Source organism: Lucilia cuprina, chromosome 2 (genome assembly GCF_022045245.1).
Source record: "Lucilia cuprina isolate Lc7/37 chromosome 2, ASM2204524v1, whole genome shotgun sequence".
Classification (NCBI taxonomy): Eukaryota; Metazoa; Arthropoda; class Insecta; order Diptera; family Calliphoridae; genus Lucilia; species Lucilia cuprina.
Window position 1 is genome coordinate 22617294 of NC_060950.1, and position 26308 is coordinate 22643601.

Sequence of the window (26308 nt, forward strand, 5' to 3'; positions counted from 1 at the left end):
CTACCCTTTTACACCTAAACTTAGTAGTGAAATTATAACTTAAAAATATTTTATTAATAATTTATCGTTAAAATGCCTATAACCAGAAGTCGAGAGAACTTATCTAACATTGAACAACCTACAAATGTCAGTTTCACTGTAGATATCGGTACAAACAATACTCCTCAAAGAGTACAGAACAATTCTGATAGGGTCGCGAGTAATAACACAACTAACACAGTTAATCCCTCAACTCCAGTGGCACATTGTACACGTTCTAGAGGTAGACAGCAAGTGGATTTAGGGAACGTACAGTGTGATAGTAGTAGAGACGATACGATATTTAGACAAATGATGACAGAATCCTTAAGTAGTTTTAGAAATGAAATGCAAGGTTTTATTTCAACTGAATTAAGGGCGATAATGCAAAATATGACAATTTCTAATAACGCAAGTTCACCTGTGATTAATAATCATAATACGAATAGTACTGGAAACAACTCTAATAGTTCGAATAATGGAGTTTCAGATACACCTAATTCCTCTTATCACGGAACTTCTCAGGATCCCTTTTATGCGGAAAAGGTATTGAATATTATTCGAAATTGGCGCATAAAATTTTCAGGCCACGATAGTCAAATATCCGTAGATGAATTTATTTATCGTGTCAATATTCTTACAACAAAAACTTTAGGTGGTAATTTTAGAATTTTGGATGACCATGCTCATTGCCTATTTGAAGGTAAGGCCTTAATTTGGTATTGGAGGTATCACCGTATACATCTTGACATTAATTGGATGTCATTAACTAATGATTTACGTAATGAGTATAAAATCGACCATAGTGATTTTGACATATTAGATGACATACGAAGACGCAGACAGAGACCAAATGAGACATTTGACGAGTATTTTGAAGCGATTTCGGAATTAACGGACAAATTAAAATGTCCCATATCAGACAATGACTTATGTGAGACGATGTTAAGAAATTTAAAGCATGATATACGTCACGAATTGTTGCATTTACAGATAAATAGTGTTTCACAACTTCGTAAAGAAGTTAAAAAGCATGAGAAATTCATGAAAAATCTATTTGCTACTGAAAGTCGGAAATTGACAAAATGTCGTGTGGCTGAAATGACTGAACAGGACGAAAGTTTAAATATGACAGATACTGAGGTTTGTGCAGTTCAACAGAGTTTAAAATGCTGGAACTGTGACAAAATAGGGCATTCGTACATAGACTGTATGGAAACAAAAAGAATATTCTGTTATGGCTGTGGAGTCAAGGATATTTATAAACCTACATGCCCCAATTGCAACCGGAATGGAACGGGAAACGGACAGAGGGATGTCCGACGGAAGTAGTACGGACATCCGTAGATAACAATTCGGACAGTAAGGACAAGACTAGTAACTTTGTACACCCTTTAATGAGGCCTTACCACATACGTTTAAAAGAGTACGAGAAAACACGTGCAAGAATTTTTGGTCAGAATAGATCAATTTCTAGGTCATCTAAACGTATACGTGATTATTATCGTAAACTGAAATCATATAAATCATGCGTTATTTCATCTATAGTTAATAAAGATTTGGATAGCAGGCCATATATTAATTTGAAAGTAGAACAAACTTTTTATTTAGCTTTACTTGATAGTGGTGCTAATAAAAGTGTCATAGGAGGTGAATTAGCTGTAAAGATTCAGAGTAATAGTGGCTTTGAGAGATGTGTAGGCAATGTTAAAACAGCGGACGGTAAACGGCAAGACTTATTGGGAACTGTTAAATTAAATATAACTTTTAAGGGACAATCTAAATTATTCGAATTTTTAGTAGTACCAACGATTCAACAAGACATTATTTGCGGTTTTGACTTTTGGAAGACATTTGGGCTTAAAATTACAGTTAACGACATTGCAGAAATTAATTTTACAGAAACAAATACAGATCCAGACAAACTTAAACTGACTCTCGAACAACAGGAACAACTGGACAAGATAATAGCTGCATTTCCAAATTCCGAAGTAGAAGGTTTAGGATGCACGACTTTGGTTGAACATTTCATAGACACAGGTGATGCTAAACCCATTAAGCAAAGATACTATCCTATTTCACCTGCTGTGGAGAAACAGTTAAGCAGTGAAATAGATAGGATGATCTCGCTTGGGGTTATAGAGGAGGCACCAAGTTCACCGTGGTCTTCTCCAACAGTAGTAGTAGTTAAACCTGGCAAAGTGAGGATGTGTGTGGACAGCAGGAAGTTAAACTCAGTGACTGTTAAAGACGCTTATCCGATTCCGAACATTGACGGACTAATAGCGAGACTTCCTCCAGTTTATATTATTTCAAAGATAGATTTGAAAGATGCCTTTTGGCAAATAAAACTGGAGGAAAGCTCTAAACCAAAGACTGCTTTTACAGTTCCTAATCGGCCATTGTATCAATTTACAAGAATGCCGTTTGGACTGTGTAATGCACCGCAAACGTTGTGCAGACTGATGGACATGGTAATTCCGTTTAATTTAAAGACGCACGTATTTGTTTACCTTGACGACCTATTAGTAGTTTCTCAAAATTTTGAGGAACACATGACTCACTTATTGGAGGTGGCAAGCCAGCTTAGGAAGGCAGGTTTAACTATTAATGTACAGAAAAGTAGTTTTGGATTGAACAAAGTCAAATACCTCGGATATGTAGTTGGAAATGGACATTTACAGGTGGACGAAGACAAAGTTAGGGCCATACGTGACTTTCCCGTACCAAAATCCATCAGACATTTGCGACGATTTCTTGGAATGACCGGATGGTACAGACGTTTTATTCAAAATTATTCCAGTGTGACCTTTCCACTTACTGAACTGCTGACGAGAAAAAAGACATTTACTTGGAACGACAGTGCACAAAAGGCTTTTGACGAACTTAAAGACAGACTAACATCTGCACCACTACTCATCCATCCAAATTATGAAAAACCATTTATCCTACAGTGCGATGCAAGCACATACGGGGTGGGTGCAGTTTTGGCGCAGAAAGACAATGACGGGACTGAAAGACCAATTGCCTACATGTCTCAGAAATTGAATAAAGCCCAAAGAAATTATACGATTACAGAATTAGAATGCTTAGCTGTAGTCTTGGCCATAAAGAAGTTTCGTTCATACATCGAGGGACAAGAATTTAAGATAATTACAGACCATGCAAGTCTGAAATGGTTGATGAATCAGAGAGACTTGGAATTTTGATAATACTTGACCATTTTTTCTAAATTTACATTTTTAAAACCTATAAGGAAATTTGACTCCAAACAGATAATAGAATACCTTCGGACCGAAATTTTCAATTGTTATGGAGTACCACAAATTATATTATCGGACAATGGGACACAATTTAGAAGTAAGGAATTTGAAAAGTTCTTACAAAAAAATGGTGTGAAACATATTCTTACTGCAGTTTATAGCCCACAGGCTAACGCGAGTGAACGTGTGAATCGCTCTATAAACGAGGCACTACGTTCATACGTGAGAAAGGACCAACGTGATTGGGACAAATATTTAAGCAGCATAAATTGTGCATTACGCAACACGGTTCATCAAACCATCAACAAAACTCCATATCAGATTATTTTCGGACAAACAATGATAACACACGGGAAGGACTACGAATTATTAGAAAAACTTAAAATTTTGGAGGAAACGGACACACAAATTGAAAGACAAGACGAATTCACTTTACTGAGGGACTCAATTAGAAAGGCAATGGAAGAGGCTTACAACAAAAACAGAAGACTATATAATTTACGAACCCGAGAAAAGGATTTTACTATTGGCCAAGAAGTAATTCGTAGAAATTTCGTTCAAAGCTCAAAGACAAATTATTTCAACGCAAAATTAGCACCAGTAGGTATAAGGGCAATAGTCATACGTAAATTAGGGCATGTTAATTATGAACTCCAAGATTTGAATAGCAATAATAAGGGAGTTTATCATGCTAAGGATATTTGGACTTAGTCAAAATATTATGCTGCAAATTTTTAGCCTTTTACAGATCCAGTTTTTGGAGATAACATCTCAAAACTTTATCTGTTTTGTGAGGCATGTTTAAATAATTAAATCATAGTGGCTATGAAATTTTGATTATTCGTTTCAAAAATTTTCAAATTTTTTTTTTTTCTATAAAAATATTCATACTTATAATTTGTTAATTTTAAAATACGTAATAAATTTTAAACAATTTATAAATCGGGATAATATTTGATCTTTTTGCCTTGAACGGCGACTGTATTTGTTAACTGGACATTTATATTGTTTTGATTTATAAGAAAGGTAAGAATTTTGCATTAGAATGTTGAATATTTGGATAGTTTTTAAGAAAGATTTTGTTTTAGAATAATAATAGTTGGCAATTTTAACGAAAAGGAAGCGAATACCGCATTTATGGCTATTGCTGAGTCTGGTATCCGTAAAATAAGTACCAGTACCTTTCAGAAAACAGCTATTAGATTTTCCATATCAAGACTTCAAAAACTCAAATATAACAAGTCACCAATAAAGAATTACCTAATATTATCCTGGATTAAGCAATCACACATTACAAATTTTGCGACAACAACAATTAACTCTGAATTTTTCGAATTGTACATCAATTTTGTCTCAGATTCGTCCATATATTTTTTTTATAAACCAGATTTACCTATCTTTCGGGAAACTATAAGCTAATAACCACTAATATCTGTATTTTACCTCAATAATTCTAAGCAAGTTTATATAACATTACTTAAGATTTTTTTTGTTTCATCTTTTCGCGTTTTGTTTTTTTTTATTTGTTTAATATTTTTCGTTAATTTAAATAGTAATATTTCAATAATTTGCAACATTTAAATAACACAATTACACAAATTCTAATTTTGAGTGAATATAACTAAAACCTTTGAAAAAACTTAACATTAAACTTCTTCGAGGATCAGGCCTGTCGTCGTTGGAGTATGTAAAAATGGTGAGTTAAGAAAATTTTTAAAGTATTTAAAAATAAACAAAAAAATAAACACTCAAAAACAGAAACACTCAAAAATAACATTAAAAAAATCTTGATATATAAATATATATAAAAGAAAATGTAATGCACAATAGTAATAATTTTTTTTTAACCAGTTTATTTAACTTTTTAATTATAATTATTTTTTTTTGAGAACAAATATTTATATATCAATTATTAATTTTGCTACACTAACCACTTTGTTAACATGTTAAAATTATTGAAATTTATTTTAATTCATAATAAATTTGTTTGAATTTCGAAATGACTTGTTAAATTAGTTAAAATTTCATGAAAAGTTAGGTATGTAAATGGGGTAGTATGATTCGGGCTATCTACTTTGATTCAGGATAGCAAAGGTAGGGTAGGGTGCAGAACGAAGGGATAATAACACCAACATCTCTTCAACAAGTTTCAATTCAATTTAGTATTTTTTTTGCGTTTAATTTTATTTTATTTGTCGGCTGTAATGCTACCTTATTTTATTATTTATGCAAGGAACATAAATCTAATTATTTTGTGACAAAGAACCATCCCCAATTTCCCTGAGCACGGCCGGAACATAGGTAGCCCGTCTCAAAATAGTTAGAACCTTTAAGGTCCGTCCGTCACAGGAGGGTATATTTGGTTTGTGCTGATGTTTGTAACGTACAATAATATTGGTCCTATACCCATCTTAAAGTATACCAATCGACTTAGAATCGTTTTAGCTATGTCCGTCCGTCTGTCTGTCCATCCGTCCATCTGTCCGTCTGTCAGTCCGTCCGTCCATGTAAACCTTGTAATCAAACTACAGGTCGCAATTTTGAAGATAATTCAACGATATTTAGCATATGATATTAAATTGGGACAAAGCCTATTGGAACTGGTTAAGATCAGTCCATTATTTCACCTGGCCTCCATACAACTGTACCCCCAAGTAGGGCTTGTAAACATTGTAATTAAACTATTGGTCGCAATTTTAGAGGTAATTTAATGAAATTTGGCACATGTTCTTCTATTGTACCGTAAACTAAGTCTATTGAAAATGGTTAACATCCGTTCATTATTTCACATAGCCCCCATATAACTGATAATTCAGTGAAATTTGGCACAAGATCTTTTATGCTATTGTAGACGAAACCTATTGAAAATAGTTAACATCAGTCCATTCTTCTTCATATGTAGTGAAATTGGAATCAAATAAAAATGACTAGCCTGTCTTCAGGTCTTTTTCAGTATTTCCATGGAGTAAATTATACTTCTTTTTCGCTTTTTTGGAAGTTATTTTTTTGCTGAATATGTATTTTAAAATTTAAAGTTTGTGTTTTAAGTCTTTTGTTTGCTTTTTCAAAAATTCCAAAAAAATCTTTGTTTTCTAGGTTTTGACTATCAAGTTTTTCAATATTTTTAAATAATTTCCCATACTAGTGATTGCAATTTTTTCGCAGAAATATTAAGAAAATTTTGAATTTTTTCTTATAACTTTTTTCTTTAAATTCACCATATGTTGCTCCTCTACCCATTAATCATACTAATTTTCATTTATTATAGTTTTTTTAGCCTTAAGGTTATTTTTAAACAAAAAAACAACACATACAAAATACCATATTGAGAAAAAACAATCCGGTTACACCAAACTCTTCATAGTTTATTAAATTATTATGATCTACAAATTGGCTTAAAAATTCAATTATCGGTAATTTTATGTAATCCTGAATAAAAAATCTACTAGAAAATAAAAAATCTTTAAACAAAATTACCATAATTCAATGTAATAAGGAAATCATATAGACATTTAAATATAGATATTATTCAGACAACTTTATATAGAACATGGTTGCAAAAGGTTATAATTTTGACATACCAGCCATACATAAGTATCAACTGGCTGGTTGTTCATAACTAAGTTGTCAAATTTATTTATAAACATCTAAAGAGAATAATTGATTTTTGTTGTTGAGCGGCTTTTTGTATTTATAGCAAAAATGTGTGATATAAATTTCAATATTTTATGAAATTCAATTTAATGCATTTAAAAATGTTTATTTTAATGAACACATCTTCGTTTATGGCTTAAATTAATTCCAATTTCTTTCTAAATAAATAAATAAAAAACTGTTAAGTTTATGGTATTTTAATGCTTTTTGTGCTTTTTTGATATTAACTAGAATTTTAATTTAATATAAAAAGTTGTCTTGTCTTATTATAACCAAATTTGTTAAATGTTTCGTTACTGTCACCAATAGCGTAATATTTCTTATAAGTCTAGTTGGTATTTTAAGATATTTTATTTATGAACTAGAAATTTATTTAAAATGACTCAACTAGCCAACACTTTTCTAGAAAACAATATCGAAAAAATGACTGAGTTTTATCTTAACTATTAAAAATTTTGTAACTTGAAAAAATATTCTTTAAATTTTTAATTACTTCTTACTTTTTGTTACATTATACTATATGATATAAATCATTAACTTTATGATAGTCTGTAAAAACTACATTAATTTTATTATAGTTTTACTTAACTCTTTTATTAGCTACACATCATAAAATCAGCAAAAAGCTAGTAGTAAAATTTGTTGCTAAAATTTAATGGCAAGTATGAATATTATAAGATTACAATACGATTACAATAAGATTACAATTTTTTTTTGACACCAAAATCACTGCACAAATTATTTGTGTAAATGATCCATTGACAAAAATATTCCGTTTAGTTTAATAAAGGCATGGAACATGCTCATTATTTTTGAAAACAATAAGATCAATAGCCTGCATTACATAGGATCTTCTTATGGACCACGTACATACCCCCATTATTATAGTATGGGAGCATTTTTAGGATTAGGGTATTTCGTGGATATATGGCACACAAATAAAAATGTATTTGATAATGGTTGAAAGCGTTCTATGGGTTCTCCTCGCTTCCGTATAAATATCTCTAAATTTATTATTCTGAAGATACAAACACATTCAAATGCATTTTTCAAGCCCTGTGAATAAGAGCTAAGACCTTGAAATAGTCACATTTTTGTTGGTCAGTCAGAAGGTTACACTAAAAAATGGATTTTAAAGAGTTAGATTTATATAAGTACTACCTATACACAGTATACCTTGCTGCTTGCAAGAAAATCCTACTTTAAGGTTTGTGAAGATTTTAGCTCTAAAAGTTCCCTATTATGAACTTTTGTATTGTGATTTTCCTTTCACTTTTCCTTCAAACTGTTGGCATGAATGTCAAAAACTTTCAAAGAAAATTTAAAGATTTTTGCTTCAATAATTTCATAGATTTCCGAACTTTTACATTTAATTCATATGAAGATTCTCTCCCTACTTAATGAAAGTCCACAATTCTTCTCTCCTAAATTTTCACATGGATATTAAAGTCTTTGGTGCAAATTTTTTAGCTCTAATAGTTTTCCAAATAAACATATTTTAATGTTTAATACATACATGAGATGCCACTCCATCATTTTCTATTCCTTCCACTTTTTGAAGTAAATATTTGTGTTGCTCCATAGGAGCCTAACTGTTATATATTCTTAGTTATATTTGTATAAGGTTTTCTTTATATAGGAGGTGTTACAACCACTGTAGCTAGGACGCTTATGTCTATATTTGCACCCTACACTAGTTTAGTGGGGAGGGTATATCATATTTGTGCTGATGTATATAACTCACAATAATATTGGTCCTGTACCCGCCAGTAAACCCATCGGCTTAGAATCTTTTTCTGAATCGATTTAGTTATGTCCGTCCGTCCGTCTGTCCGTTCGTCTGACCTTGTGATCAAACTACAGGTCGTAATTTTGAAGATAATTCAATGAAATTTGGTACACGATCTTCTATTATCCTAGGGACGAAGCCTATTGAAAATGATCAAGATCGGTCCATTATTTCTCCTAGCTCCCATACAAATGAACCCCCGTATAGGGCTTGTAAAATTTGTAATCAAACTACAGGTGGCAATTTTGTATATAATTCAATGAAATTTGGCACATGACATTCTATAGTACCGTGTAGGTGCCTACTGGAAATGGTTAACATCGGTCCATTATTTCATCAGCCCCTATACAACGGAACCGCTGAATAGAGCTTTTAAGTTCATAATTATGTTATATGTACTCGTATCTCGACAAAAAGCTGCAAAACCAAGTTCTATACTAGACTTGATGACCTTCACCAATTCTATATTCATCAAAATTTCACTTAAATGTCCACAACTTTATTTAACAAGAAACAGCTTAAGTATGTCTGAGGAAAGGTACAATTCAACTTAAATGCTTTATTATGACAACTAAATCACATTTTATTTTGTAAACGTCAAAAAATTTGATAACTCTATCAGTTGCAGTTTCTGAGATATGCGACTTCTTGTACTAAGGCATGGCTTCTCACCCACTTTTAATTTATAAGTGAAAGATAGCACTGCCTCTAAAAACAAAATAAACAAATATACATTTTTATAAGTATATAGATAGGTGACCAAAGCCAGTTACGCGAAACGCCAGTATACACTGCATATATTGGACGATATACATAAGTACAAACGAGATGTGCCAAATCGTTTCGGAAAATGAAACATTGGTCCCCTAATTGAAAATTGTGGTCTAGCAGAATATTGACTGTACTACAGTCTTCTTATTGAATTTTATTGAATACAGCTTTAAAACATAATATCCATAAATTCCACATTTAAAACGCATTTAGAGGGATATCAGCTCATGGAGTTTGTGATGTTCTTAACCGAATACCAAAACCAGCCGTAGATAATTGCCAATGAGAGATAAAATATATTATTTTTTATAAAAAGTGAGTGAACTTGAGAAAATTAACCTAATAAATACAAAATTCTTCAATGCAATCAGGTCTGAATTAATGATACTGGCGACAGATTATCTCATACAGGGTGACCTCAATGAGAGCATGACCAAATGCCTTCTTTTAGGATAATCATGATGTGAGGACATTAAAAAATGAATCAAGAGACGTGGATTTTTTATAACTATTTTACTGATTTGGTATCTGCTAGACACCATTTTTTTAAAGCTTATATTTTCTAAGATCTCTTTTTAACACCTTTTTTAACTATTCCTGTTTATAGTTTAAGAGAATATATTATAATAATTTTTTAATTTCAACACGACTATATATGTTAAACTGTGTTTTTTGACAAGGTACAAATTGAAAAATCTAATTTTTCTAATTTTTTGGTGTCTACCACTTTAGTCCCAGAGCGTTAACTATACCCACCAAAATTTTTCATTAACATGTAAGGGATTAAATTGGTTAGATGTACTTACACAATAGTATTTTAAGTCATCATTTCAATACGATGATGTCATTTCTAGGCATGTTCTTACTACAAATGCTTACAAGTGATTAGAAAAATAAGTTGTTAAACATATACACTTTCTATAACAGCTTCAAGAGGAAAAATAAATTAGAAAATATTTATAAAACACATTATTAGTAAGATCTTATTAGACTACTTCTATGTAATCCTGACGATATGTAGTAGTCATTAAAAAGTATGTTGTTAGGTAAGTAATTACAATTGAAAGTCATTGTCTAGTTTTTTTAGGTAAGAGCCTACAGAACACTTTTTTTTTAAAGGCTACGAAATTTTTTAATTTTTGTTTTTGATGAATATTCCGCATAAACAGCCTTTACCTAGTAAGGAGCTAGCATGAAAAAGTATCTCTTTAAATCATTATTTTACATTGTGATGTCAATGGAGATAAGTTCTTATAATAATCGATTATTTAGCTTCTCGGAGAAGATGAATAATTAATTAGAAAGTAATTATATAACACATTACTAATAAGTCGATAGCAGTACGCTATGTAATAGTGATTTAAACGTATTTAAATGGGAATGTAACATTTGTAAATTATTATCAATTTTCTTCATTTTCATTAAAAAAATATTAAAAACTCAAAAACGATGTTTCTAAATTAAAATTTAACTAATTTGCAACTTCGTGTCCATCAAACCTAAAAAGCCTAACACAGCTTACTTAGATGTTTCTCAAACTGATGTAGAATTTTGTCTAGTTTAATCACATTATGATTGAATTAAAATTTATTCTCTATGAGAATGTTTAAAAGATATTAGTTGACCCTTTAGAGTAGAAAATTTTCAAAACCCAAGCCCCTTTTCATAAAACATTTGAACTGTGGTTCAAATAGTGCAATAATACAGTTCTTATTATAATTTTAAACATAATTTAAGAGCAATTCAAGAATTACGTAAAAATTTCATAAAAAATGCTTAACATTGGTAAATATTGATTGAAATATAAAATTTATCTAATCGATATTCATAGCCATGAGTGAGTAATACTAAATTTGTAAGTGGAAGAGGAATTTTGTGATGTAATTATGAGAAGATAAACTTTAATTGAAATGCTTAAAATGTATTTTCAATTAAATGTGGATTCATTTAAATACCTTCGTTAATTGATATATAGATAGCAGTATGGATAAATAATGTTGTTAAATTAATGTTAGAATTTTATTTATTGTTACATAAATAAAGAATAGACAATATTTAATTAATTAAAATATAAGCAATTACTTAGTTAGAAAACAATAACTTATATAGATCTATTTTAGTTTGTTTCTTAATAACGGTTCTCATTTAATTAAAAAATATTTTTTAAAACTAAAATTTAATAAAACCATAAATTAACGTGATGTTGACTTTTTTAAACATTATGGTGGGAAAGCAACATAAAACTATACGACAACTTAATTTAGTACAAACTACGAGAAAAAATAAACTTTACAACTAAATTGAACATAAAAATTGTATAGACAGACTGTAAAAAAAGAAACAGTAGCAAACTGACCACAGCCAAGAAATCGACACAAAAATGTTTATTATTTTTTTTTATAAATTTATATAAAAACTGTCAACAGTAAATTAAATGAGGAGAAAACACAATGTGCAAAAATTGAGAAAAAAAAAACTATATGTCCAGCTTAAATTTTATGGGTCAAATAAAATTTTAGTATTACCTAGAGCAAAATACATACAGGGAAAATCGTATAAAAAAAATATAAATATAAAAAATAAAATATCATTAAAAATTCAATCACCTTTGTGTATCTTACATGTACCCAAAGAAAAAACATTAATCTTATAAAAAGTTAAACAAACATTTTTTTTTTACAAAAACAATTTGGGTTATTTTGCCTTTTTTAAAACAGTTATATTTTTGTTATAATTTTTTTTGAAAAATTCAACTTATTACGTAAATAAAATAGCGGCCTTAAATCCAGAAGTTAGAAATAATTAATGTTAAATGAGCAAATGAATGAAATCTCAAAAGTTCATAGACTTTTAATGATGCTTGAGAAATTGTCAATTTCAACATAATTTTGTGTTTATAATTTAATTACACTTTGGCTAATTAAACACGCATGTGTAGGTATGTTTATGAATATTTTAATGTGATTTTGCGAGCAGAAAAACACAATCAAAGCGACAGAGTTAAATGGCAATTTATCGCTAGCAAAAACTATTTAGAGTTATGTTTTTGAGGTAAAGCAGAAAACGAATATGAAAATGCTGATTAGATAATATGACATATGAGTAGTACAGAAACAAAGATAGCAATCTCCATGTTTGTGTTTTCCAATTGAAAAATTTTGTTTGTATTTTGAATTAAGCTTTTCCATTTTTCCTACCGAACGCTTGGCGGATAGGGGGTGGTGAAGGACTATTTGTACTGTGCAAGCTTTAGGTTATGTTGAGGGAGGCCAGATTTTCCACGTTATCCGCCTCAGATCAAAAATACTTAAAAAGAAAAACAAATATGGAAAACAAATATATTTTCGAATCAAGTGTCATCGGCATCCTGCAACTGTGAGCAAAAGACTAGTGTACAACATAGCATAACAAAGAGAGAGCTTTTAGATAATAACAACACCGTTATAGCAAATCCCAAAATTATGAAATAGTGCATATGGTGAAAGAGATGGGTGATAGCATACCTAAAAAACCTATTACTAAGAAAATACTTTTTGGAGCACAGAGGAGTAAGTAGAAAAAGATGCTTATTACTCAATCTTAAAAAGAAAAAAAAACAGACTCTTTCACATGATCTCAGGCAAGGAGAAAGAGGTCACCCAAGAAGTTGACAACTGAGGGTAAACCTAAGAAGCAAAAAGAGCTTGACAATGACAAGCCAAATATTTCGAAGACGAACACGTCAGTGAAATCAACCTCGAATGTATGAGTATCTCAAAAGAAGCAATAAAGCACATTAAAGAAGGAGCTAGGCAATGGAAAAGAGCCGACATCTTACGTCAAAATTGCCAGAAGAAGACATCGGGACGATATCTGCTATGTAGGTAAAATTCCAATAGCCCAGAAGCATAAAAGAGATGATCTAGTCAACAATTAGATCCAAGGAATCGCTTCAAAAGGCAAACAATCAGAGAGAGCGTGAGCTGCGAGTTCTGCATGGGTGAGATGTTGATGAGGAGGCGCTAAACTGGGACTGACAAAGAAGAGTGAGGTTCCTCTCCTGGGCTCCTTAAGCCCATTCTTCCGAATCTTTTCTTCATTTTTTATAGTTGTACTCTTTAACATGAGAGTTAAATAAGAATACTAAGCTCATACTTATTCATTTTATAGAAATTTAGTAGTGCTACCTATACTTTAATCATTCTAAGTAGTCATATATGATTCTCTTGCACATGCTTTATAATTGAAAGCATCGATCAAGCACCTTTACCTCCTCCATTGCAACCATATATATTCTGGTATCAGTCCTAGTTAAACCAGCAAAGACTGAATTGGTTCTTTTAAACAAATATGTAAATAAAGTACCAAAAACCTATTACAGTTAAAAGGTAAGATGTTTTTTAAGGAAAGTCAAATATCAAAAATTGAGGTATAATTTTGGATTCGAGAAAACTTGTTCTTAGCATTGGAGAGTTTTTATACCCTTCACCACTATAGTGGGGATGGTATTATGCGTTTGTGCTAAAGTTTGTAACACCCAAAAATATTGGTCGTAGACCCACCTTAAAGTATACCAATCGCTTCAGAATCACTTCCTGAGTCGATTTATCTATGTCCGTCTGTCTGTGTGTCCTTGTGCGCACGCTACAGGTCGCAATTTTCAGCAAACATTAGTTTTATGGAACAATAAATGACAATACTATTTTTTATTGTGATCCGGCCTCATTTGACCCTAGCCCCCATACAGACTCCCCTTCAGAAAATGACTTAAAAGTCAAAATTAACTCATAATTACTCATAAAACGATTAAAATCTACATAAATGACTTTGAAGTAGACGTAAATTCATCTACCAAAATTTATAAGGATAGGCACATATTTACCCCTTCTCCCCTATGAGCTCTCTTGAAGAAAATCTCTTTTTTGTCAACAATAAGTAAAAATATTCCAAAATAAAACAAATTAAATGCTTTATTTAAAAAAATCAAAATTTTAACATACTGACTGGTGTAGGGTATCATATAAATAAATATTTATTCATTATAATCAAAAATATGATATGACCTAGGAAAAACATTTAAAAGTAAATAGAATCTCTTTGCACTACTTCATTACTATCATTTTAACTCCATATTTTAACAAGGTAATGACGTAGAAGGCAAGCACGTCCACATTCCTCACAAATAGGGATTTGAAGAAGTGCTTGCAATTTCTCCTACAAAGAAGTTCTTGTTGGGTAACCCTGCATACCCATGCAAAGAGTACTGATGGGTAGCATTAAATTCCCAAATTTCTACTACAAACAATTTTCCTTACAAGTCAGTTATTTCAATTATTTGTTACTTTAATTAAGCATTCCATTCTAGTGTCAGTTATTTGACATTGAATTAAAAAACATCTACTAAGAGTTATTAAATATATATAATATTCAGTATATAATAAGTAACACAATAAGATACAACCATAAGAAGTTTAAGAATAATGAAAAATCTAAATTTGTTAGCAGTTTGGCAATATTTAATGCTAATTAAAATAATTTAATTAAAATCATTTAAGCTTATCTCTTAACATCCATCAGCTGTCAATCTAAGAACAAACATATGTATAATAAAGAAAACTTGTTGAAAATTACAATGAAGTGTGTCTCAAATTCGTTTTGACCTTATTATTTTTTAAAATTTTCTATTTAATGGTTGCTTTTTTCTTCGCTTTGATACATGACTAACTAAGCCTTTAATACGATTTTTATTATATTTTTTTTCTTTTTGTACTTTACACATGTTTGTTACTTATAAAGTAAAAACGTGTTAAATGAAACAACAAAAATTGGCAACAAGTTTTGTGTTTTAATGAAACTGGTGTACGAGTATTATATTTTTATTTTATTTTTTTTTTTTGTATAATCAGACACCGTTTAAATTGAAATAAATATATAAATACAAAAAACAAAGATATTTATGATCACTGGTTGATGAATAAAATGATGTCATTTTATTTATTATCAAAGTAAAGAGTGTGATTAAATATATGAATTTATATTTCAAATATTAAATTTTTACTTTTGTTTTATAATGCATTTCAAACAAGTTGACAAGAAATTTTGCTATAAATTTTACCATAAAATTAGAACTTAATAGAAGTAGTATAATTTTTATAATTATAGTTATAAAAATGTGATAAATTGTTTATTAAATTGGATATGACAGATGTTAGCAAAAGATTTAAAAAATCGGAGTACCTGCCATGTGAATGTTTTTAACTGTGATGATTTTATAATAAACAGTTTATGCCTCTAACCTCACAGAATGAATGGCCTCTGTTAATTCGGTATCATCACTATCTAAAACCGGTTGCAATGAAAGACAACACCGAGCTTAGCACAGCCACCATGTTATTTCTCGAAGGACCTCATCAACAATCAGGCTGGAACCAATGTTTTAGGGCTCTTCGATTCTGTGATACGGTGTTATAGATTACGTTAAGTCTTCGTAAACAGAGAAATTTATCAGTAAACTCCTCACTCTTTCCATACATATTCCGTCTTCTACTGAAGGCAATCTTTTTACAACCAACATCAGCAGATAAAAATAAAACACTAAAGATAAAACCAACCTCCGACCTCTGCACATTAAAACCTTCTAAATCACAAATAACCTCATACAGGAACAGTCACAAAATACGTATAATTAATCCTGCACAATCACACTTATATTTCTCGATTACAAAAATTTTAAATTAACCATGTCCCGTCACTATAAATCCCTGGCTGTGTCCAAAATCGTAATCTACATTCTGAGTCACAAAACGAACACTTCTGACGAAGCCATACTTATGTGCACCTATCATTTATACTACTATCCCATCTACTTCCCCCCGGGGGCATGTTACCTTGGCGAGACATCCGCCTTGGTGTTATTGCAATCCCGGGATATAAAGAGGTGGCCAACACCTCCAGTCTGGCCGGGACTGAAAATTGGTTACTGCTGGTCTTAGTCCTTGCATAGATTGCCAGAGGTCAAACCAGAGCACCGCATAATCTGGTACTACGGGTGGCCAGTTGGCCGCAGGACTATGTCCTGGCTGGTCAGTTGGTTGAGGTTCCTTCGGGATCCAGGTAGTGGCTGTGGTTTAAACCCAAATTCTCGGGGAGAGTAAGTGGCGGTAAAAGACTAATGCATGATAATAGTCAATATTTCGGGATAAGTTCGTTGCTGTTGCCGAAAACAACAGATACCTCATAGATGGAGTGACTGTGGGACTAAGCGTTGGAAATGAGTTCCTAGGTGCTGTTGCCGAATCAGAGACCATCCAATGGTCGAGAGATTAGATAGCTCGAGTACTCCAGCAAAGTACTTGTACAAAAATTGCCACCTGCGTTCTTCATTGGGGCGATGGTAGACCGTTATCAAGTCTACCCAGTGGATAAAAAAGACCAGCGTGAGATAAGGCCGTCAAGGCAGGTGCTCACGTTAAAACTCTCGACATTCCCATTCTATCTACTCTGCAACATTCAGTCAACAAAAACTTTCTCTCCTTCAAACTATTCATATCCATTCACATCGAGCCCCGGTTTTTAATAGAAACCAGTGTGTTCCTGTTTGTTAGAAAGGAACTATAAGCTACTTTGTGCTAAATTTCAAGTGAGCGATGTACCACGCCTACATTGAAAATAAGTTAAAAGTCGCACATCTCAGGAACTGCAAGATATAAGAATATGTTTTTATAAAATGGGTGGAATGACTATAGAGGAGGTGGCACCTTTCATATGAATAAAATATTAAATAGAGTCCTCATCGAAATCACTAAGTGCGGTCTAGCAGCGGTCTAGCAGTGTGGGGCGTGGCTTCTACCACATGAATTGATTAAGATTCGGCATAGCCGAATATAACACTCTTACTTCCCAGTAAAAATTTTCACTACTGTGTAAGGGGTAAATATGCTAAAATTTTCCTACACAATATCAATTCAGGTCATTATTTTAACACGGTAATGTCATTGGAGGCAAGTACTTACCACAAACGATTACAAGTAATTAGAAAAAATTGTCGTTGTGAAACGAATGAAAAACGTATACAGCTTCTATATCTTTGCTGGCAAGATGACTAATGAATTAGAAAGTATTTATATAATACATTTTTAGTAAGACGATATTAGACTACTTCTATGTAATCCGGGCGATATCTAGTAGTCATTGAAATGTATGTTGTTAGGTAAGCAATTACAATGGAAAGCCATTAACCAGTTTTTACTGTGTTGTTCTTTAATTAATTTATGTTAAATTGAAATCTTAATAAAAGTTCTGAAAAATAGGTGAACTTGCAATAATTTGGTAAACTATTACAGTTAAATTGCTTTTAGGGTAGTGAAGAACACTGGGTGACTTGTAACCACTTACATATTTACATACTTTTCAATGACTACCAAATATCTTTCTGATTACATAGAAGTACCTCAATAACGTCTTATTAATAATGTGTTATATAAATACTTTCTAATTCATTAGTCAGCTTTATGGTAAACATAAAGAAGCTTCACAATTGACTGATTTTTCTTAATACTTGTAAGCGATTGGTGTAAGCGCTTCCTCCAACGACTTAAAATGCTATTGTGTCAGTAAATTTTAGCATTTGAGTCCCTTACCTATAAATGAAAGTTTTTGCTGGGATACTAACTTAAAAAACTATATATTATTTATTAACAGTTGCTTTTTATTAAAAAGATTTAATGCATGAATTGTGGATTGGGGCGCATAGCAATTATCTATTTGCCATCTACAAGCACGAGACCCTTGAATAAATCTATTTGAATACATAATATATATTTTTATGCTCAGTCACACATACTACATAAGTATATTTCAAATAAATCACTAAGTATATTACTAAGTATATTATTTTAAACATTCAAGGTTAAAAATTATACTTTTTTGCAAAATTATACTTTAAAGAGGTTCTGCTTAAATAATCACAGAAAAAAACGAAAAAAATAGATATTCAAATACAAATATGAGAAAAAAAGAAAGAATTGTCATTCTCCTCAGTACATTTAAGTAGGTACAAAAGGTAAACAAATAAATTATGAATATTTAAGTTTAAGAAAATAAAAAAAAAAATAAATTTAGATTTCTTTGTTACTCGATAAAATATGCAGACATATGTTTAAATATTTAGTTATTGTTTGGTAGTAAATAAATAATAAATAATAAATATTTACCTAAATGTTGTTGTTAAACATTTCTTCGTACAAAAAATCCTTGATGCATTAATATTTACGCTTGAAGTCCGTTTTTTCTCGGTTGCTGTTTATTTCTCTTAATTATTTATTATTTATATTTTTATGATTTTTTAAATAAATAATATTAATGTATTTTTTATTTTTTATGATTAATTATTTGTTATCTTCTTGTTTTTTTGTAATATTTTTATGTTAATTTAATTATTTACACAAAATTGAAGAAAAACAATAAGAATAAATATAACTTTAAGTTGTATTGTTTTTTTGTCGATTATTTCTCTTTTATGAAGTAATGATTTTAAATTAACTATTTATTGTTGTAAAACTACATAATTAAAATTATTATGACTTTTTTGTTGCTATATTTTATTTAATTATTTAAAATTTTTTAAATATATTTTTTTCTAGTTGTCGTTGTTAATGGCAAATTGTTAAAACAAAAAGCTGCAATGGAAAAAAGTTAAAAAAAAAATAATTAATGAATACTCGAGTTTAAAGCATTAGTAATAGTAGTAAATGTAAATTTTTGCAAAATTTTATAATTTAAGCTTATTAAAAAGTATTTGTTTCAAGCATATTCTGATCATAATTTTTAAGTTTTTTTATGTTTTTGAGGCTTTTTTATGAAAAGCAAATACATATAATAAATATGTATGTGTAAATCATAATACAAATATGACATTACCTTGTGTAATTTAAATGTAATGAATAGCGGAGCAAGTTATGTTTTTTACCAGTTAATTCTCAGAAACTGTTAATTAATGCTTTACCATTTACAGTTACTTATAATTGTAAGTGAAGCTTTGCAAATTATTTGTAATCGACTTACATCCAATTACATTTACTAATTACAATTAACACTTACAATTACCAATTACAGTAATTTGTAAATGTAATTAAAGTTTTGCCCATTGTCATCACTTGTAATTGTAATTACATTTAATTATAACTAATTATAAATAAATGTACTTATAAGATAAAAAATCGCTTCAAATTACAATTTGAACTTCTTGCAATTGAGGTAAAGCACCTTATATGGGTGGGTAGGGTCAATTATGGGCTGATCTTTATAAAATTTTTACAAAGAGATTTAGGTTCTTATAAAACATCTGCCGAATTTCACCACTATAGATGCATCCTTTATAAAGTTATAAGTTAATGTTATTTTCTAAAGGGGAACTTATAAGGCCTATTAAGGACCGATCCTTATAAAATTTTACAAAGAGATTTAGCCAGTTATGAGCGTTAAAGTCATTTTCTGATGGGTCCTTATATGGGTCCCCCCGGGGGCATGTTACCTTGGCGAGTCCTCCGCCTTGGTGTTATTGCAATCCCGGGGTATAAAGAGGTGACCAATACCTCCAGCCTGGCCGGGACTGAAAAATTGGTTATAGCCTACAGCTTGGCTCCTTGCATAGATTGCCAGAGGTCAAACCAGAGCACCGCATAATCTAGTACTACGGGTGGCCAGTTGCCCGCAGGACTATGTCCTGGCTGGTCAGTTGGTTGAGGTTCCTTCAGGATCTACGTAGTGGCAGTGGTTTAAACCCAAATTCGAGGGGAGAATAAGTGGCGCTTTAAAGACTGATGCGAGATAATAGTCAATATTTGGGGATAAGTTCGGTGCTGTTGCCGAAAACAACAGATACCCCACAGATGGTGTGACTGTGGGACTAAGCGTTGGAAATGAGTTGGTATTAATTGTATATGGTACGGAATGAATGTGGGGTACGGCTGGCCTGACCCACCCGCCTACCTGTTATAAATGCGTCATATGGTTTTCTCTTATGAATGTGTCGTATGAATGATATATGTGCAGATATGTTCAGAGTATACACTGTTTATATTAGAATCACCACAGTGTGTCCCTGTGAGTAAGAACAATGTCTACGGCATACTTCGGTCCACCGGTTACGTCTCTAGGTGCTGTTGCCGAATAAACAGAGGCCATCCAATGGTCAGAGATTAGATAGCTCGAGTACTCCAGCAAAGTACTTGTGCATGGTCCGGTCAAAGCCAATGTACAAAACTTGCCACCGGAGTTGTTCATTGAAGAACAAAGGGGCGATGGTAGTCCGTTCTCAAGTCTTCCCAGTGGATGGAAAAGACCACCGATGACATTAGATAGCTCGATTACTCCAGCAAAGTACTTGTGCATGAACCGGTCAAAGCCAATGTACAAAAATTGCCACCGGAGTTCTTCATTGAAGAACAAAATTGCCACCGAAGTTCATCATTGAAGAACAAAAGGGCGATGGTATTCCGTTCTCAAGTCTACCCAGTGGATGAAAAGGACCACCGATGACATTAGATAGCTCGATTACTCCAGCAAAGTACTTGTGCATGGACCGGTCAAAGCCAATGTACAAAACTTGCCACCGGAGTTGTTCATTGAAGAACAAAGGGGCGATGGTAGTCCGTTCTCAAGTCTACCCAGTGGATGAAAAAGAAGATAAGGCCGTCAAGGCAAGTATCACGTTAAAGCTCTCGACATTCCTATCCTTACATGGCGGCTAGTATAATTGTGAACCAATATTGTACATTTTTAATACCAAACAACCAGCATTAACTAAAATTATCTGTGCTAAATTTAAGCTTTCCGGTTTGGACTCGTCGTCTTGGACCCAGAATATATTATAAAAAAGATTAAAACGGTTAAAACTAAAGCCAACATATCTAAGTATACGAATCAAGAAGTTGTGGTTTTAATTCGAGAACGTCTCATATACGCATATGGTCTCTTTTTAGCCTATTTACATACATATATATTTTGTCTATTTATGACTTTCTAGATCTTCCATTCTATTGTGTTCGTTGCTGAAAATGAGTAATATCAGCTCACGAAGTGACCTTATTTTCATTTAAATATTTCTCGAAATACACTTTTACAGCATTTTAACAAAATGAGTCCATAATTTATCCTACATAAGCCCAGTGTAACGTTTTCTATTGAATTAGGATAAATTAGAAATATGCCTAATCTTCCATATTTATTGAACCAATTGAGAGGTAACCCACACCACCAATCTTTCAGGCATACACTACTTTAGTGGCGATGGTATGATGTTTAAACCACACAAAAATATTTGCCCTATGCTCACTTGAATAAACATTAGACCAATCATATCAGAATCATTTTCTGAATTTATTGGCATATATCTTTTTATAAATATTTAAAAAGATAGGATCATATTTCCTCTTTGTAAATTAAGGAAAAAGCTAATTTAATACTTTATGATGTAAATAATTCTAATATTTATTGCCAGTTGTATTTATTTTGTTTTTTGATAAATAATTAAGTTTTAAAAATTTATTAAATAGCTTTAAGATACATTCTACAAATTCGAAATATATAAAAAGTAAACCTTTTAAAATCGTGAAGTACAGCTTGTTTGGCTTATTATTATGGTTTTATAAAAAGTATAATTTTTTAAATACTAAGGAAAATACAACTATGATTTTTCATATGCCTCTATTTTTAATTATAGTTTTCTTTATATATGTTTGTATGTATTTTATATCAATAGTTCATTAAATTATAAAACTTATTAAAAAACATAAACCGCAATTATTCAGTTTTTTTATAGCAAAGTTTGCAAAATAACTGCATAATATTCATACATACATATTTATGTATGTACATGGGTAAATATGGAGCCACTAATGTGGAATAAAAATAATGCACATTAAATAATATTTCTATAGACTTTTGGCATTTATTATGATTTGTTGGTTTAAATACTGGAAACAAAACCAATCGAAACCGATTAAACGGTATTAAAAAATAAACAAAAGACTTAAGAAACAAACCTTGTTAGTAATAGACAAAGAAAATTGAAAAAGAAAATGTTTGTATGTATGTATGTATGTATGTATGTATGTATGTATGTATGTATGTATGTATGTATGTATGTATGTATGTATGTATGTATGTATGTGCAAATTTTGTTGTACAAATAAAAAAGCAGGGTGATTGCTGAATTTGTTATATTTTTTATAAAAGTTGAACTTCGTGATATAGTTTTTTGTTTGGATTTTTTCCGTCTAGTTAGTTGATTTTATATTTAAACTGAATATGTATATTCACATAGAAAACCAACAAAATCCATTAAGTCTAAATATAGACTAAAGCTATGAATATTCACAAATTTTATAACACAGATTAGCTACAAACAAACATAAAGAAACATATGCTCGGTAACAGCTAGGCAACAGCAACTGCAACATGTATCAACATACATTATATGGAACCGGATATGTAGGCATAATACGCATCTCTACTATGTACATATACTCTTTTTGGTGTTGTTGCCTCTGTAGCCTCAATATTGCAAGTTTATGTTTGTTTATATGTTTCTACGCATGGCATAGAATCTAAATCGTACCAAAATAATAAAAAAACTGCTAAAACTGAATTAAAATGAACTACAAAAACAAGAAGAACAAAATAGTAGCCAAACATGGTACTGGCAGGCACACAGCCTCCGTTCTTGCATATTATTTAAACCGCCAACAGCCAGCTATATTAAGTTCTTTTTAGTAAATACAATATATTCCTGCAGTACATAAAAATATAAACAAGAAAACTAAATAACCACACAATGGGTCTAAAGTTCGTGATATTGTGAAAAGTTTATAAATTTTGTGATTAGAAAATTAAACTAGGAACATTTTCTCAAATAAATTGAATTTTCCAATAAAATAATAAAAAAGTAAGTTTTCTGTATTCGGTTATGCTGAATCTTACTTACCCTTCACCGTTTTATTACAAAACAAGTTAGAGTGATATGTTTGGCTGTGTCGAATCTTAAATACCTTTCAACAGCTACTGTTATATTAATAGTTTTATAACTGAACAAATATTTGTAAAATTAATTTTCTCATGTTTTTGATAAAAACAAACTCCAAGATTTAAATAGCCTAAATCTGTTACAAATGCAAAATTTATGGAACATTGCAAACACTATTTTCTTTTGGACGTTTAAGTGATTTTCGGGAAGGGGTCTATATATGAGAGCTATAACCAAATATGGACCTATCGAGAAAATTTTACAGTAATGTTTCTGTTTATAAAGTTAATACATGTGCAAAAAGTTGTAATGATATTTTGATGTTTTCATGAGTTATGAAGGAGGGAACCTTGTATGGGAGCTATAACTAAATATGGACCGATCGTGAAAGTTTTTTCTTTGTATGAACACTATTGATATTGAATTTTAATTTGTAAAATTTTATGAAGATATCTTCATTCTAACGAAACACATTTTACGGGAATATGTACCTTTGTATATTAGGTATATGAAGTTGTAAACCGATTCCGCTATATGAACTCCGGTGTCCCTTGACCAAAATTATGGTGATGTTTGAATGTCTCGCCATCTCATTACTCGACGTCCGGTATTCACGGACATTTTTAGATATGGAACACATTAGGGACTTAATACCAGCTTGACTATCGGTATACATTCTGGTATACCTTATAAATATCCGATAGTACCTTTGCCAATTTGTCGCCCTCGTCATTGCTGATAATTCAGCTTGATGGATACTGCAATTATTCGAAAGCGGTTTTTATTTCTTAACGAATATGCTAAGATCTTTTTTGCAGCCCTTGAATGCTATGAATCTTATTGTTCTATTCGATAAGAGATTGAATATTTCATTGGGCGAAAGAAAAACACGTCCCAGAATACTCACTCTTAGGGATCATAATGGCTGACAATCACAAAGTACATGTTCACAGCTTACATCATGTATTTTATGTCCGATATAAAGTCTCGTTAGTAATCTTTGATCACTCTTGTTAAGTGACAGCAACTTTTTAGGAAATACCTTTCATTAGCATTATGAAACTTTTTGCATGTCCTGATATTGACTCCCAGTGATGGATAAATTCATAATCACATTTATCCCAAATGTACGATATTAAGGAATGCTTCTGGTCCAATAAATGTATTATGTTTACCTAGTTCATTAAGAGATGCCAAACAGTCAAGTACTACATCCGACCTGATTTCATATGATAGTAAAGCCTTAAGGACCCCGTGACTATCCGACATCACATATATCTTTAATACTCTCAGTTTTCTTCACAGACATTATCTAATGCAAATGATAATTGCATACATCTCTGCCTGAAAGATTAAGGGGCAATTAGCCATAAGAATGGCGTTTTGGAAATTTGTGCTTTATAGTGATCAGCATATTTCTGCTACAAAATTAGGTTTGTCCATTGGTCCCTGTTCGGTATAAGAACCTCAAATGCTCTGTGTATTATTAAATTTGTTGAACCACAGTGACACAGTAAAAACTTGCTTTATCATGTAAGAAGTTAAAATGCTAAAATTTACTTACACAATATCATTTTAAGTCATTATTTTAACACGTTGATGTCATTGGAGACAAGTACTTACCACAAATGATTACAAGTAATTAAAAAAAGTAGTCTTTGTTAATCACATGAAAAAACGTATACAGAATCAGTATCTTCACTGACAAGATGACTAATGGATTAGAAAGTATTTTTATAACACATTATTAGTAAGTCCTTATTAGACTACTTCTGTGTAAACTAGACCATTAGTAGTAGTCATTGAAAAGTATGTTGTTAGGTAAATAATTACAACTTACAGCTATTACCCAATTTTTGATGGGGAGGAATCAATAAATGGATGGATCAGTCTTAAATGTTCTTAAAATACTCAAGTGTCCCACCAAGTTGCCAGCTTTTAAATAAGTATTTTCGGTAGGGAAAGTGCTGATTTGATTTATCTGTATACACATGGAAGCAAACATTTAGTGAAAGGAAAGGTTCTTGAGACTCTGTAGAGTTATAGTTCTGGATTTGTTTCATTAGATAAGGTTGCCGAACGCAGTAATAACTATGTAGACTAGATTAAACTATTATATAAAGATTTACTATTTTTTAGTACCCCACAACATCAGACATATAATTGTATAAAAAATCACTCAAATATCTTGTTAGTACGTTTTTTCAATAACATACATATTTTTGGGTGAAAATACTAATTTGATGCAATACTTAAAAATGTGCAATAATGCTAACCACGAAAAAAAATCTTCTTCCATTGTGCAACAAAACACCATCAAAAAAATACTAAAACGATGAGCTACAGAAATCAACTGCATATTTTAAGTTAAATTTAAACGTTGGAGAAAAAAATCTAAAATAATTTTTATTTTTTAATCCCTTCTTAAGCAATGAAGGTAAATGTTTTTGTTTTTATATTTGTATATTCTACTTTGTTTTATGTAGTTGCTGCTATTGCTGTTGTTGTTGTTTTATGTGCTGCATTCTTTGCATATATTAAGTAGTTTATAGAGTTAAACATTTATTGTATTTAAGCTTAGCCGCCACTTTATTGTTATTTGTGTTGTGGCTATTGGTTGCTCATCTTCACAAAATACTACAATCATTTTCTCGACTTTTATAAAGCTCCTCTACTTACACATATCTGGTAGAGCGGATACTATGATCTAATTTAGGAGTAGTTTTTGCTTGTTAGTGGGAGATGTAACATAAGGGGTGTATAGAATATAATTAAAACATTGAAAATAATGAAATTAAAATCATATTTTTT

The 26308-nt window shown here is 31.1% G+C and overlaps 1 protein-coding gene across 3 annotated transcripts in view; it reads right to left on the reverse strand.

Moving 5' to 3' along the window:
- LOC111683929 overlaps positions 1 to 18879 on the reverse strand; it is a 231783-nt gene extending 212904 nt beyond the window's left edge. For all 3 annotated transcript variants that reach the window (XM_046950590.1, XM_046950586.1, XM_046950573.1), the window contains exon 1: positions 18687 to 18879. The gene's annotated coding sequence lies outside the window, so the exon portion shown is untranslated. The remainder of the gene's footprint in view (positions 1 to 18686) is intronic.
- Between the last annotated feature and the right edge of the window lie 7429 nt (positions 18880 to 26308).